Source organism: Nicotiana tabacum, chromosome 2, assembly GCF_000715075.1.
Source record: "Nicotiana tabacum cultivar K326 chromosome 2, ASM71507v2, whole genome shotgun sequence".
Taxonomy (NCBI): domain Eukaryota; kingdom Viridiplantae; phylum Streptophyta; class Magnoliopsida; order Solanales; family Solanaceae; genus Nicotiana; species Nicotiana tabacum.
The window spans coordinates 56702847-56716706 of NC_134081.1; positions in this window are offsets into that span (position 1 = coordinate 56702847).

The window sequence follows — 13860 nt, forward strand, 5'->3', positions numbered from 1 at the left end:
TGGTTCGAGCCGGGGAAGGCTCGGTTGTTGGGTATAGATTTAGTACAGGATGCCTTGGATAAGGTCAAGATTATTCAGGATCGACTTCGCACAGCTCAGTCCAGACAGAAGAGTTATGTCGACCGTAGGGTTTGTGATGTTGCATTCATGATCGGAGAGAGAGTGTTGCTCCAGGTATCACCCATGAAAGGTGTCATGAGTTTCGGAAAGAAGGAAAAGTTGAGCCCTAGGTATATCGGGCCTTTTGAGATTCTTGAGAGAGTGGGAAATGTGGCATACAAGCTTGCGTTGCCACCGGGTTTATCAGTAGTTCATCCGGTGTTTTATGTGTCCATGATCCGGAAGTATCACAGCGATCCGTCCCATGTGTTAGATTTCAGCTCTGTCTAGTTGGACAAGAATTTAACTTACGAGGAGGAGTCGGTGGCTATTCTAGCCCGGCAGGTTCATCGGTTAAGGTCGAAGAGTTATCCTTCAGTCCGAGTGCAGTGGAAAGGTCAGCCCATCGAGGCAGCTACTTGGGATTCCGAGTCGAACATGCGGAGTAAATATCCCCACCTTTTCACCAGCCAGGTACTTTTCTATGTCTGTTTGAGGACGAACGGTTGTTTTAGAGGTGGAGAATGTGATGACCTAATAGGTCATCTTATGTTTTAGAACATAATTCTACGCTTTGAAGCCTTAAATACCTCATTTTAGCCTTCCTCGATTTATGTGCGCAATTGAGGTGTTTTTATGAAAAGCTTTTATGTTAAAAACTGTGAAAATATGAAAATTTTGCCTTAAAATCCATTTGAGTTGACTTCGGTCAACATTTTGAGTAGACGGACCCGGATTCGTGTTTTGATGGTCCTAGTGGGTCCGTATCGTGATTTGGGACTTGAGCATATGCCCGAAATCGAATTCGGAAGTCCCTAACTCGAGTTATCGCGCTTTGTTAAAATTTGAAAGTTAAAGGCTTAATGATTTTGAAATGTTTGACCAATGTTTGACTTTTCGGATATCGGGCCCGTATTTTAGTTCTGAAACCCGGTATAGGTCCAATACTATATTTATGACTTGTCTGTCAAATTTGGTGAGAAACGGAGTTGGTTTGACGTGATTCAGACGGCCAGTTATGAAAATAGAAGTTTCAAAATGAAAATTTGATTTGATTTGATGTTCAATTCGTAGTTCTAGGTGATATTTTGGTAACTTGATCGCGCGAGGAAGTTTGTATGATATTTTTAGACTTGTGTGCATATTTGGTTTAGAGTCCCGAGGGCTCGGGTTACTTTCGGATAGGCTACGAAGTGAAATTGGCCTTAGAAGTGTTGCTGGTGTTTTATGTTCTGGTGCATGCCTCTAATATCGCATTTGCAAGATCAGGCATCGCATTTGCGACCTCTGATGAGTTCGCATTTGTGAGGCTAAAGTTTGCATTTGCGAACTTGATTATTCTGCTTTTGCGAAGGCAAAGTCGCATTTGCGACTCAGCACTGTTTGAGAATCTTCGCATTTGCGAGGGTTGCAGAGTGCGCATTTGCGGCTGTTTTATCACATTTGCGATCACTGGGATTTCTGTAGGAGTTCGCAACTGTGACCTCTTTCTCGCAATTGCGATGTTCGTATTTGCGAACCTTATATCGCAATTGCGATGTTCGCATTTGCGAACCTTATATCGCAATTGCGACATCTGCCGCTAGGTAAAACTTGACTTAGACGGGATATTTGCTCATTCTTCAAAATTTTCAAATCAAGAAACCCTAGAGGCGATTTCTCAAAGAACCTTTCTTCCCCAAATCATTGGTAAGTGATTCTAAACTAATTTTTTTCAATCTTTCACTACATTTCCTAAGATTTCAACCAAAAATCTTGTGTTTTCATGGTGGAAATTGGAGGTTTGGGTAGAATTTGGAATTTTTGTAAAATTGGGAATTAGACCTCAAATTGAGGTCGGATTCCAAAACAAATTATATAACCGGGCTCGGGGGTGAATGGGTAATCGGGTTTTGGTCCGAATTTTGGGTTTGGACCAAGCGGGCCCGGAGTTGACTTTTATTGACTTTTTTCAATAATGACCTAAATTGAATCCTTTGCAATCGTGGATAGTTCCTAAGACTTAATTTGAATAATTTGGTTAGTAATTTGCTAGATTCTATTGGTTCAGATGCTTGTTTGAAAGGCAAAGCTGTGATTGAGCTTTGAGTGGGCCTGTAGAGCGAGGTAAGTGTCGTGGTTAACCTTTAATTGAGGGATTATGACTTGTTTGTGTATATGCTACTTGTTTAGATATTGGGTACAACGTATATGTGAGGTGACGAGTACTTATGAGTTGTTGTCGGGTTAAAGCATGCGGGCAGGACTTGTTCCTTGCAATTATTGCTTATTTTGATCATGTTATCCATGCTTTGACTAGTTATTCGTTATATTGATTGTTCTTCTCGTGTTTATGGGCTTTGTGATAATTGAGTATTGATTCCAATGTTGAGGTTGGTATTGTGGAACTATTGTTGAAGTCAGGCTTGTTTTTGTTGATCCTATCTCCCTTTTATTATTTGTTCATTGTTATGTGTAAGGGAGAGTGTTAATGCACGAAGGGTGATGCCGTGCCATATATGAGTGTTAATGCACGAAGGGTGATGCCGTGCCATATTGTGATTGTTAATGCACGAAGGGCGATGCCGTGCCATATTGTGAGTGTTAAAGCACGAAGGGTGATGCCGTGCAATATTCTGATTGTTAATGCACGAAGGGTTATGCCGTACCACATTATGAGTATTAATGCACAAAGGGTAATGTCGTGCTATGTTATGAGAGTTAATGCACAAAGGGTGATGCTGTGCCGTATCTATTGATTTATGTTGTGAGGTTGAGAGTAAAAGCACGAAGGGTGATGCCGTGTAATTTTCTTTATTGTGTTTAATTGTTTCCACTCGTTAAAAGCATGTTGACTGTTCTGGTTATCATTTCCGTTGTATCCCTTATATTTTGTGCCCCTTTAGCATGTCCCCATCCCAATAGTACATGTTTAGTTGTTATTGTTATTTTCTTGTACATATACTGTTATCTGCACACGTTTATTATGTGGGTGTCTTGTCATAGCATCATCACTACTTAGTCGAGGTTAGGCTCGACACTTACGAGTACATGGGGTCGGTTGTACTTATACTACACTCTGCACTTCTTGTGCAGAATTTGGTACCGGCCCTAGCTGATCACGAGACTCGGCAGTTCGGACTTACTTATCAGAGACTCAAGGTAGATCTGCTGGCGTCCGCAGACCTTGGAGTCCCTTTCTAATTTTCTTATTTTATTGTTTCTTTTCATTCAGAACAGTTGTATTTCGTTCAGACTCTGTTTGTAGAAAATTTTAGAAGCTTGTGAGTTGTGACTCCAGATCCGTATTTTTTTAGATATTATGGGCATATATGTTATTCCGCACTCGGTTTTGTTTCATTTTGGCTTAATTCACTTTATTTGTTGAAACTGAATAACAATTGACTTAACGGTCCTCTAAGGTTGACTTGCCTAGCAAGTAAAATATTAGACGCCATCACGGCCCCGAAGATGGGAATTCCGGGTCGTGACAACCCAATTGGAATACTTTTTCTGGGTTATTTTAACAAAGTATTCTTCAAATTTTCAACTTCAATTTCGATCAAACCACCCCAAATCTACTCCAAATGATCTCAAATTTAAACCAAAACTTTCAAATACCAACACAAATAATCCCTAATTTCCAATTTAGTAAAATAACACCGATAAAAAAATTCAGTTTGTCTTCTTCAACACTCTTTAAGGTCCAACAATGGAGTTTCGAGATTTTTACAGTAAATCACCAAAAATTGTATTTGAACTATTAATTAATTTAAGTATAAGTTATCAATATTCAAACACTTTAACAATAATCAATCATTAACTTCTAATTCCACCGCCAAACAGGAATTGTAAGCTTTAAAATTTGAAAAACTAAGTTCTTCAAGTCAAAACGAGATCATTTTGCTAAAATCGTAAAAAAAGAAAAAAGGACATCCGTCAAGACTAGTCCCCAAAAGGTAAACGTCGTGCAAATTTCTAAATTTGTCTAATGATTTCCAATTTAAGGCATATTACTTATTCAAGTTAATTTTTTGGATGATCACCCAAGTTATGAGGATATTCTATTGCAACCATTTTTATTTATTTTAGGACAACAAAGTCATCCAACAATTACCTTTTGACTCAGAAAATAAAAATTACATATTTAACATGCCATATCATATTAAAATTTTATTATTTTAATAATAAAATTTATTTAACTCATAGCCCTTATACCCATCTAACCAACCCATAAAAAATGGGACTATTATTGTAAATATGGCTGAATTTGCTGCATCTTGATCTTAACCATTGAACCTATCTTCAATCTTGTTCATCCGTCGGCCCTGATACCATTTATTGGGATCGAAATAATATGGTTAATGCGGAAGCTAATAAGGTAAAGCTTAGCGACAATAAATCAGACGACAAAGAAAAATATACTAAACTAGGCATAATAATTTAGTATGGTTTGGTCAATCGATCTACATATGATTCATCACTAATATCAAAGGAGAAAATAAAAAATTTGAGAGAACAGTCTCCCCTAAACAAAACTTTCTAAAAAGCTACGTTGTGGAGGTTGTTGTTGTGACAGCACAAATCCTCAATTTATTAATGTCCAAGACTTTTTCTCCAAGAAAATGATAAGGCATAAGAAAGAGAGTTTATTCTTTTTAAAAGTCTTTATCCATTCATTCAAGAAAGAGAGTCCTAATAGATTAAAAATTCAGGTCAAAACTCTAACAAAGATTGAATTCAAAATATATGTTGAAGTATTAGTGACTTTTTACATATATATATCTATATTTCATGTAAAATGTTAGGGGTTCATTTGACCTCATATTGCATCCATCTCTGTCTTTATGCCTTTATCGGCAGATTCTAAAGAATATGAAATAAGGAAAATATATAAGTTACCCCAGAATATATCCGCAAAAGTCATTAACATATACCTTAACTTCATGAGCGATCTCTTATCCCTATTCTTGTGGTGGGCCATGTTTTACAAGCACGCCACACGTCAAATGCGGCTTTATTTTATTTTAGGACTAGTGCATTTGACCGCACTTCGGGGGTATAATAAACAATGTAGAATGATTTTTTATAAATTAAAGAGAGATAGAAAGATGATTTTTTCTTCGCTTAGCGAATCGTACAATTAAAAAAAGAAGACCCCACAATAAATTGACACCCTAGAAATTGATCAAACGGATAAAATGATTATCTTTTTGGATTGAGGAACCAATTAAACTCAAGTATAGGCAATAGCATAAGATGTCATTCATCCATGAAAAGAAGCTCATTATTATTCAAAAATCAATTGGAGAACTGAATAATTGATATGAAAGTATTCATGGATTTTAATTAAATTTCATATATATATATATATGTAATTACAGATAATGTAACTCCGATAACTATATCATATACAAAAATTTTATAGTCAAAAACTAAAACTCTTAGGAGGAAGATCATAGTTTTTCAAGAGCATCCATAATAATTCTTGACTAACTTTACTTCTTATAATTTCAAGTGGCTACCATTGTCATCGGAAAAAATAAATTTATCTGTGGTGGTCTTCCAACTCTCTTAAAACTTTATTCTTTATCGGAAAAAATGAGAAGGGAAAATAAACAAAAAAGTAGGACAAAGAGGAAGTTACTCTTCTCAGAAGGTAATGATCAGTGCAACAATTACCACAAAACTACAACAATGAAAGGAAGCCAACATGCAGAAAACAACAGACCTAAAATCAATAAAATATGGAAAATTATAAACAAAAAAAGGTAGAAAGAAACACCACGAACTAAAGATCAAAAGCACAATATTTCTAACTAACATCAATAAAAATAGGATGAAGGGAGTGATAACAATTGGCACTCTAATTTTAAGCAATTGTAATTGAAAAACACGAGCAGCAAAGAAGAAGCTTTTAGAAGATCTCTTCCCGGAGAGGATATGTAACCGCTACATAGATATGGAAAGGTCATAATGCTTAAGAATTTAAAGTACCGTTTCAGTTTTTGTTTTTAAAAATGTAACAGATAAATGGTAGGATAAAAGCCAAAATTCTGAGAAAAAGAGAAATATAAATCTTGGACTATAAGAGCTGCCACGTCACTTCCTTATTTCCCTCATTTATATAGATGATTGTTCTTCTCTAGAAACTTTAGGTTTTCCACTGTTTTATGTCAGCAATGACTGTTGTATGTAATTCAGTTTCTTGCAGGTATTCTGATTTTACAGACGTCCATTATATTTTATGTGCTTTTTTAAACTGAAGTTTCGAACAATCATTTGGTTCCCATATTGCTTATTGTTGTATCATACAATAGTCAATAAAACACCTTCAAATCTTGCATCATTGAGAATCTTCTCGTAAAATGTCCATGAAAACGTAATTTGATACTTTTGAGTTTGACACCATAAAATATTTACTAAAGAATATATGGACTTAAATTTCTTTGCCTACCCATGAATTTAAACCAAATGCTGTTATCATCAATCATCAAAAAATGAATTATTTTCAGATGAATGAAAAAAACAAGAGCTTTATTGGTAATTGATTCATCTAAAACTTGAAAACAATTGGGAATGCTAGCTTTGCAAGTAAGGAAAAAAAGAGAGAAAAGAGGTACTCTACTGTAAAGACTTACTCGCACACGATGAATATATGAAAATATATATTATATATTTATTGAGTTGGTGTAAATACCGAATGAAAGTAAATTTTTACTAGTACTCTAATTTCAAATGAAAAATGAGACATTAGAATCTTCACATAGACTTGGACTATTCCATATATCTCAATCACAACAAAATTTGCTGACTATGGTCCACCGAGGCTCTTTCTGTATGAAATATGAACATGTTCTTTTTCTTTAAAGGGCAAGTAGAAAATTCCCAAGCTTGTCAAACAATCTAAGGCGCAGCTGAACTATAAGAATAGTGCTATAAATAGTATTTTATTTATGGTGAATGTCTATCTTTTAAATTTTTTTTAGAGTTTGTTACTTTGTAACTAAGTCACTTTTCCCCTATAAATAGAGGGATTCTATTCCATTGTAATCCATCCCAAATCAATAAGAATTCTCTCTCACTACTTTTCTCTGCAATACTCTTCTTCTTTTATTGTTTTATAATACGTTATTAGCACGAGACTCTAACCAATTGAGTAGAGGGTGGTTGTTTTAATTTGTAGATATACTATTAATTAATTGTCTAATGTTTGAGAAATTAAACCACTCATGGAGAGAAGGTATAGAAATTTGCATGAGGCTCTTGCGTGAATGCATTGATATTCCTATACTAGGCATCTGCGTTGGTCACCAGGCTTTGGGATACGTGCATGATGCTTAAATTGCACATTATATTGAGCATATAGATTTTCAATTGTTCCATGAACTTCCTTCAAGAATAAATTATGTATTTAAGGTAAGTATTTTTTTCTTATTTTGTTTTTAAATTCTTGAAATTCTATAATTTGATTTTAAATACAAGCAAAGACAATAAATTTTGATTAAAACTCTAATAGAGTTTGTAAGAAATTATAACTACCTGAAGTGGTAAAATTTTATGTCTTGCCATGATTAAATTCATGTATGATTGTGAGCATAAGAAGTAAAAACCAGGCCCATTGAATTTACGTCAAGACCCAAAATCTTCATAGTTATGATGACACCTAATCCGACCCACTAGGTAAGCCAAGTACAGTCAACACAATTATGTGAAGCCAATAAGTGAAATAACTAAAATTTATACAACTTCCCAAGGACTGGTAGTACAAGTCATGAGCCACTATGATATAGATTTACAAGCTGTTATGAAAAATAAATACAGTATCTATTTGAATGTTATATAGACAGAATTTTAAGTTGTAACTACCATGAACAAAAGGTAGCTTGAATCTGGAACGATGGGGCGTCTTCGATGCCAGGCTTCGTCTTCCACAACCACGCAGCTCCAAGATCTGTGCGCAAGATGCAGAAGTATAGCATGAGTACAATCGGCCCCATGTACTCAGTAAGTAACTTAACTAAGCTTGGTGAAGTAGTGGCGAGATTTTACTTAAAAGATACCTACTTATATTTGTACCTGTGCAGATAATAAGCAGAAAGAGCAAATATGAGAAAAGGTACACACATAGTCACGTAATGAATGAAACAAGAATACAAATGGCGAAGGGCCCCAGAATAACATAATCTCAAACCTCGCATCACAATATCAAGAATAAACTTTACATCACAACACAAATACAACATATCAATTCCGTTGCGGCGTGCAACCCGATCCCAACAATTAACATGATACCATGATCTGATTACCATTATCATACCATATCATATTCCGTCCTTATTTCTTCATATAAATACCGTTGCAACGTTGTCACGCCCCAAACCTAGGAGCGATACAAGCACCCGGTGCCTCACCTAACCTGGCATACCAAATTGCGACTAAGGGACTCTGAACACATAATGTCATACTTTGGCCATGGGGCCACCTTGCAAGACAATTTGCGAAGCAAAATATAAAACTGAATGGAAACTAGCGCTAACTAAACATCAATATAAAGGTAGGCCGAAAAGGCCGTCATAGCTACTACAGCTGACAAACCACCAAATTATACATACCAGGCCTACAAACCCAACATACTGTACTAACCAACAGGATATGTCTACAAGCCTCTACTGATAGATATATTGTGATCGGAACAGGGCCCCGACCTACCCATAACATATATACAGATATACATAAGATGTACACAAAACTCTAGACCTGGCAACTCCGAAAGACATGGAGCTTACCGATCAGGCTGAACTCGGGAAACACCTACTGAGGAGGTCTACCCGTCTGTCTGTCTGAACCTGCACGCATGAAATGCAGTGCCCCCAGAAAAGGGACGTCAGTACTAAATAATGTACCGAGTATGTAAGGAAATAAAATAATTAAAATCTAAAACTAAACTGATAATATGATAACTGAAATTAACTGGGAGTCAAAGATGGTCTGGAGATATACTTACCTGCTGATAGTGACTAAACTCCTACAATATAGTAAGTAAAATAAATGTCCGGCCCTATAAGGCTCGGTACGTGTAACTGCTCGGCCGTAGTAGGCTCGCTCATAGGTGCTCGGCCATACTGGGCTCTGTACCTCAGCCATCCTGGGCTCGCTCATATGCGCTCGGCCATAGTAGGCTCGGTATATATAACTTACCATCTGATCAGAGGTTGCCCAATAGGGGCCTGCCCACCGATTATAGCTCGATGGTGGTGAAAATAGTGTAATACTGCATATATATATAGACCCTCTGCTCTCTTGACTGAATAAAGATAAAACTAAACTGAATATGAAGTCCCGATAAGGAATAATATTGTAACTTATGAGACTAGAATAATGTAAATAAATTCATGAATACGAACTTCTCTTTATGTCTCATTATTAACACATGTAGCTACGAGATCATGCCAAAATGAAGGAAGGGCTTAGCCTTAACATACCTTATCACAATCTTTCCAATCACCAAGTTGAACTCACCTCTTTGCACCTTAATCTACAAGAACGATAATAATACTATCGTTAAGTTACGAAAGGTACAACTATCGCACAACGAACGACAAACTTATTTTGTATTAAAACAGGCAGCATCTCCCCTATAATCCTTACTTCCTCCAAATTCAAGATAACACCAACAATACAAGAACAGAATAATAACAACATATATACATCATTTTCCAGCCCTATATACACCATCAAATACTACAAAATAGCCCAACACACTCCAATCTCTTCGTACACAAAACGACCACCGTAGTAGTGTCAAACGACCCGAAAATGTTATGACGAACGACCAGCCAACCACCCTACATTTATATGGTGTTTATAAACCCCCTTCCTCCTCCAAAACTCCACAAAATAGTAGTAAAACACGTAGCCCAACAGCAACACAAAACAGTCCACAAAACAGTCCGCTACAAGTGAGTAACTCGAACTCACGGCTTCCGATCACCGTCCCGTGAGTTCTTACAAGTATAGAACGACTTACCATGAATTTACAGAAGAAAAATTGGATGAAAGAGAGCAGTAAACTCACCTTATTTGTTGGATAACTCAGCTCTTATCTTGGTTCTTCAAACTCTAGGTTTTACCTCCAATTAGAACTTGAAAGGGAGAGAAAATCAATTAGGGTTTGTGGAAAATTTTTGGGAGGATTTTTTGCAGAGCTTATGTCTGGTTATTATGCTCTATTTTAAGTCTAATATATGAAGAAAATAGGCCCTTAAAAAGGCCTCTTTGGACGACCCGAAATGGCCCATTTTGGGCTTTCATTTAAGCAAGTAGGTGACACACCTACTTGTCACCTAGCAGCTTGCGCTGTATCGCAAAAACGCCCATATCTTTCTACTCCAATGTCATATTGAAAAACGGTTTAATGCGTTGGAAAATAGACTCATAGATCTTTAATTTGATGGGTGGAACACCCCATAACTCTAAGTATATTGGGAGAAAATCTCAGTTACATTTGACCCAAAGTTTCAATAAAACTTATGAATGTAACTTGTGATGACTTTAATCGACTTTTGTTCCACAACTCTCTTGACTTCAAAACATAACTCACGGATGTCATACGACTAATATAAATCATAACATAATCTCCTTATCATGTTAATCACTCTAGTCTCACCCCAAAGGTACATGTTATAACATTTCCAACTTGTCGACTTTCGACGAAACATTATTTTATTTAATTGCTATAGCTTCTGAACTGTCCAACCCTCTTTGTACTTGTTGTTCATGATCTTCAATATTTGTAACCTCAGAGGTAACATGATTAACTTACGCATTTTTACGTACGAAAATATAGGGTGTAACATCACTCCCCCTTGGGAACATTCGTCCTCGAATGTTTACTCTTGGAGACTTTGGAAACTTTTTCCAGAGTATCCTTTGTACACTAGGTTAAAACCAACCTGCACGTAGCCAGAAACATACTATGCATGCCACACATGGCCAATCTTTATAAATAGCAGCAATTTGCCTCACCGACCGTAAATCATAAATATTGAAAGTGAAAAATAAAAGCTTGCCTGATGACCTACTAGCCTACATAGAGCTATGTTGTTGCGTCCCATCTCGAACCATATCTTCAGTTTGAAATAGGTGGGGGTATTTAGACTTCATTTCTTCCTCCGATTCCCACGTCATCTCTTCTACATTCTTGCTCCTCCATAAAACCTTTACGGAAGCTACCTCCTTATTTCGTAGATTGAGGATTTGTCGGTCTAGGATGGCAACTGGAATTTCCTCGTATGACAAGTCCTCTGTAATCTGTACATCATCTGTGGGCACCACTCGGGTAGGATCGCCAATGCACTTCCGTAGCATAGATACGTGAAAAACCGGATGGACAGACTCCAATTCTGAGGGCAACTCTAACTCATAAGCTACTTGGCCCACTCTCCGAATGATCCTATAAGGCCCAATATACCGTGGGCTAAGCTTGCCTTTCTTGCCAAACCTCATCACGCCCTTCATAGGTGATACCTTTAAGAATACCCAGTCATTAATCCTAAACTCTAAGTCTCGTCGCCGCACGTCAGAATATGACTTCTGACGACTCTGAGCTGTCAACAGTCGCTCCCGGATAAGCTTTACTTTCTCTATGGCTTGCTGAACCAGGTCTGGCCCATGTAACCCAGATTCTCCAACATCAAACCACCCTATAGGAGATCTGCACTTACGCCCATACAAAGCCTCGTACGGAGCCATCTGGATACTGGAGTGGTAACTGTTATTATATGCAAACTCGATAAGAGGTAGATGTTCATCCCAACTTCTTTTAAAATCCAACACACATACTCGTAACATATCCTCGAGCGTCTGAATTGTGCGCTCGGCTTGTCCATCAGTCTATGGATGAAAAGCTGTGCTGAGATTCACCTGAGTCCCTAGACCTCTCTGAAATGACCTCCAAAAATGTGCTGTAAACTGAGCCCCACGGTCAGATATAATAGAAACCGGTACTCCGTGTAGCCGCACTATCTCCTTAATATATAACTTTGCGTAATCTTCTGTTGTATATGTAGATCTGACCGGTAGGAAGTGAGCTGATTTCATGAGCCTATCGACTATCACCCATATGGAATCGAACTTACGATTAGAATGAGGTAAACCCATGATAAAGTCCATGTTTATCGCCTCCCATTTCCATGTCGGGATCTCTATAGTCTGCATTAGCCCTCCAGGCTTCTGGTGCTCTACCTTCACTTGCTGGCAACTAGTACATTGGGCGACAAACTCAGTAATGTTCTTCTTCATATCGTTCCACCAGTACACATCCTTAATGTCATGATACATCTTCGTCGATCCAGGATGGATGGAATACCATGAATAATGTGCCTCTGACATAATCCTGTCTCGTAGCCCTGCTACATCTGGAACACACAAACAACCCCTGTATCTGAGAACCCCATCTCCCTTGAGCTCTAACAATGGCTTCTTCTGCTGCGGAACTCGCTCTCTCAACTCGACCAACTTTGGGTCCTCGTACTGCCTTTCCTTGACTTCAGCTATGAGGGATGATTTTGCAGTGTTTTGGAGTACAACTCCACCATCCTCAGAATCTACTAACCGAACCCCCAACGAAGCCAATTGATGAATCTCTCTAGCTAATTGTCTTTTCTCGGGCTCTACATGTGCTAAGCTACCCATAGATCGGCGACTTAAGGCATCTGCTACAATATTAGCTTTCCCTGGATGGTAGAGAATGTTAACATCGTAATCTTTCAATAACTCAAGCCATCGCCTCTGTCGTAAATTCAACTCTTTCTGCTTGAAGATATATTGTAGGCTTTTATGATCAGTAAATACATCAACATGAACACCATATAAATAATGCCGCCATATCTTAAGTGCATGGACAACCGCAGCTAACTCGAGGTCGTGGGTCGGATAATTCCTCTCGTGCTTCCTCAACTGCCTTGAAGCATACGCAATTACCTTCCCATGTTGCATCAGGACACATCCTAACCCAACACCTGATGCATCACAATACACGGCATAACCCTCTAGACCCTCTGGAAGTGTTAGAACTGGAGCTGAGGTCAACCTGTTCTTAAGCTCTTGGAAACTCCGCTCGCAAGCCTCTGTCCATTGAAACTTAGTTTCTTTCTGTGTCAACTTCGTCAATGGTGCCAAAAGGGAAGAAAAACCCTCTACGAACCTCCAATAGTATCCTGCTAAGCCTAGAAAGCTACGAACCTCTGTCGGAGTGGTTGGTCTAGGCCAAGATTTCACGGCCTCAATCTTCTGAGTGTCCACCTTTATCCCTTCATCTGATACAATATGCCCCAAGAATGCTACAGACTTCAACCAGAACTCACATTTAGAAAACTTAGCATACAACTTACGATCACAGAGGGTTTGGAGTACCGCTCGTAGGTGGTCCGCATGCTCATCCTCTGAATGGGAATAAACCAGAATATCATCAATAAATATTATCACGAACAGATCTAAAAATGGCCGGAATAGGCTATTCATCAAGTCCATAAATACAGCGGGTGCATTAGTCAACCCGAAGGACATGACAAGGAACTCGAAGTGGCCATATCGGGTCCTGAAGGCTGTCTTCGGAATATCTTTTTCCCAAACTCTGACCTGGTGGTACCCCGACCTCAAATCTATCTTTGAAAAGCATCTAGCCCCCTGCAACTGATCAAACAAGTCATCGATCCTTGGAAGTGGATACTTATTCTTAATAGTTACCTTGTTCAGCTGCCTATAATCGATACACATCCT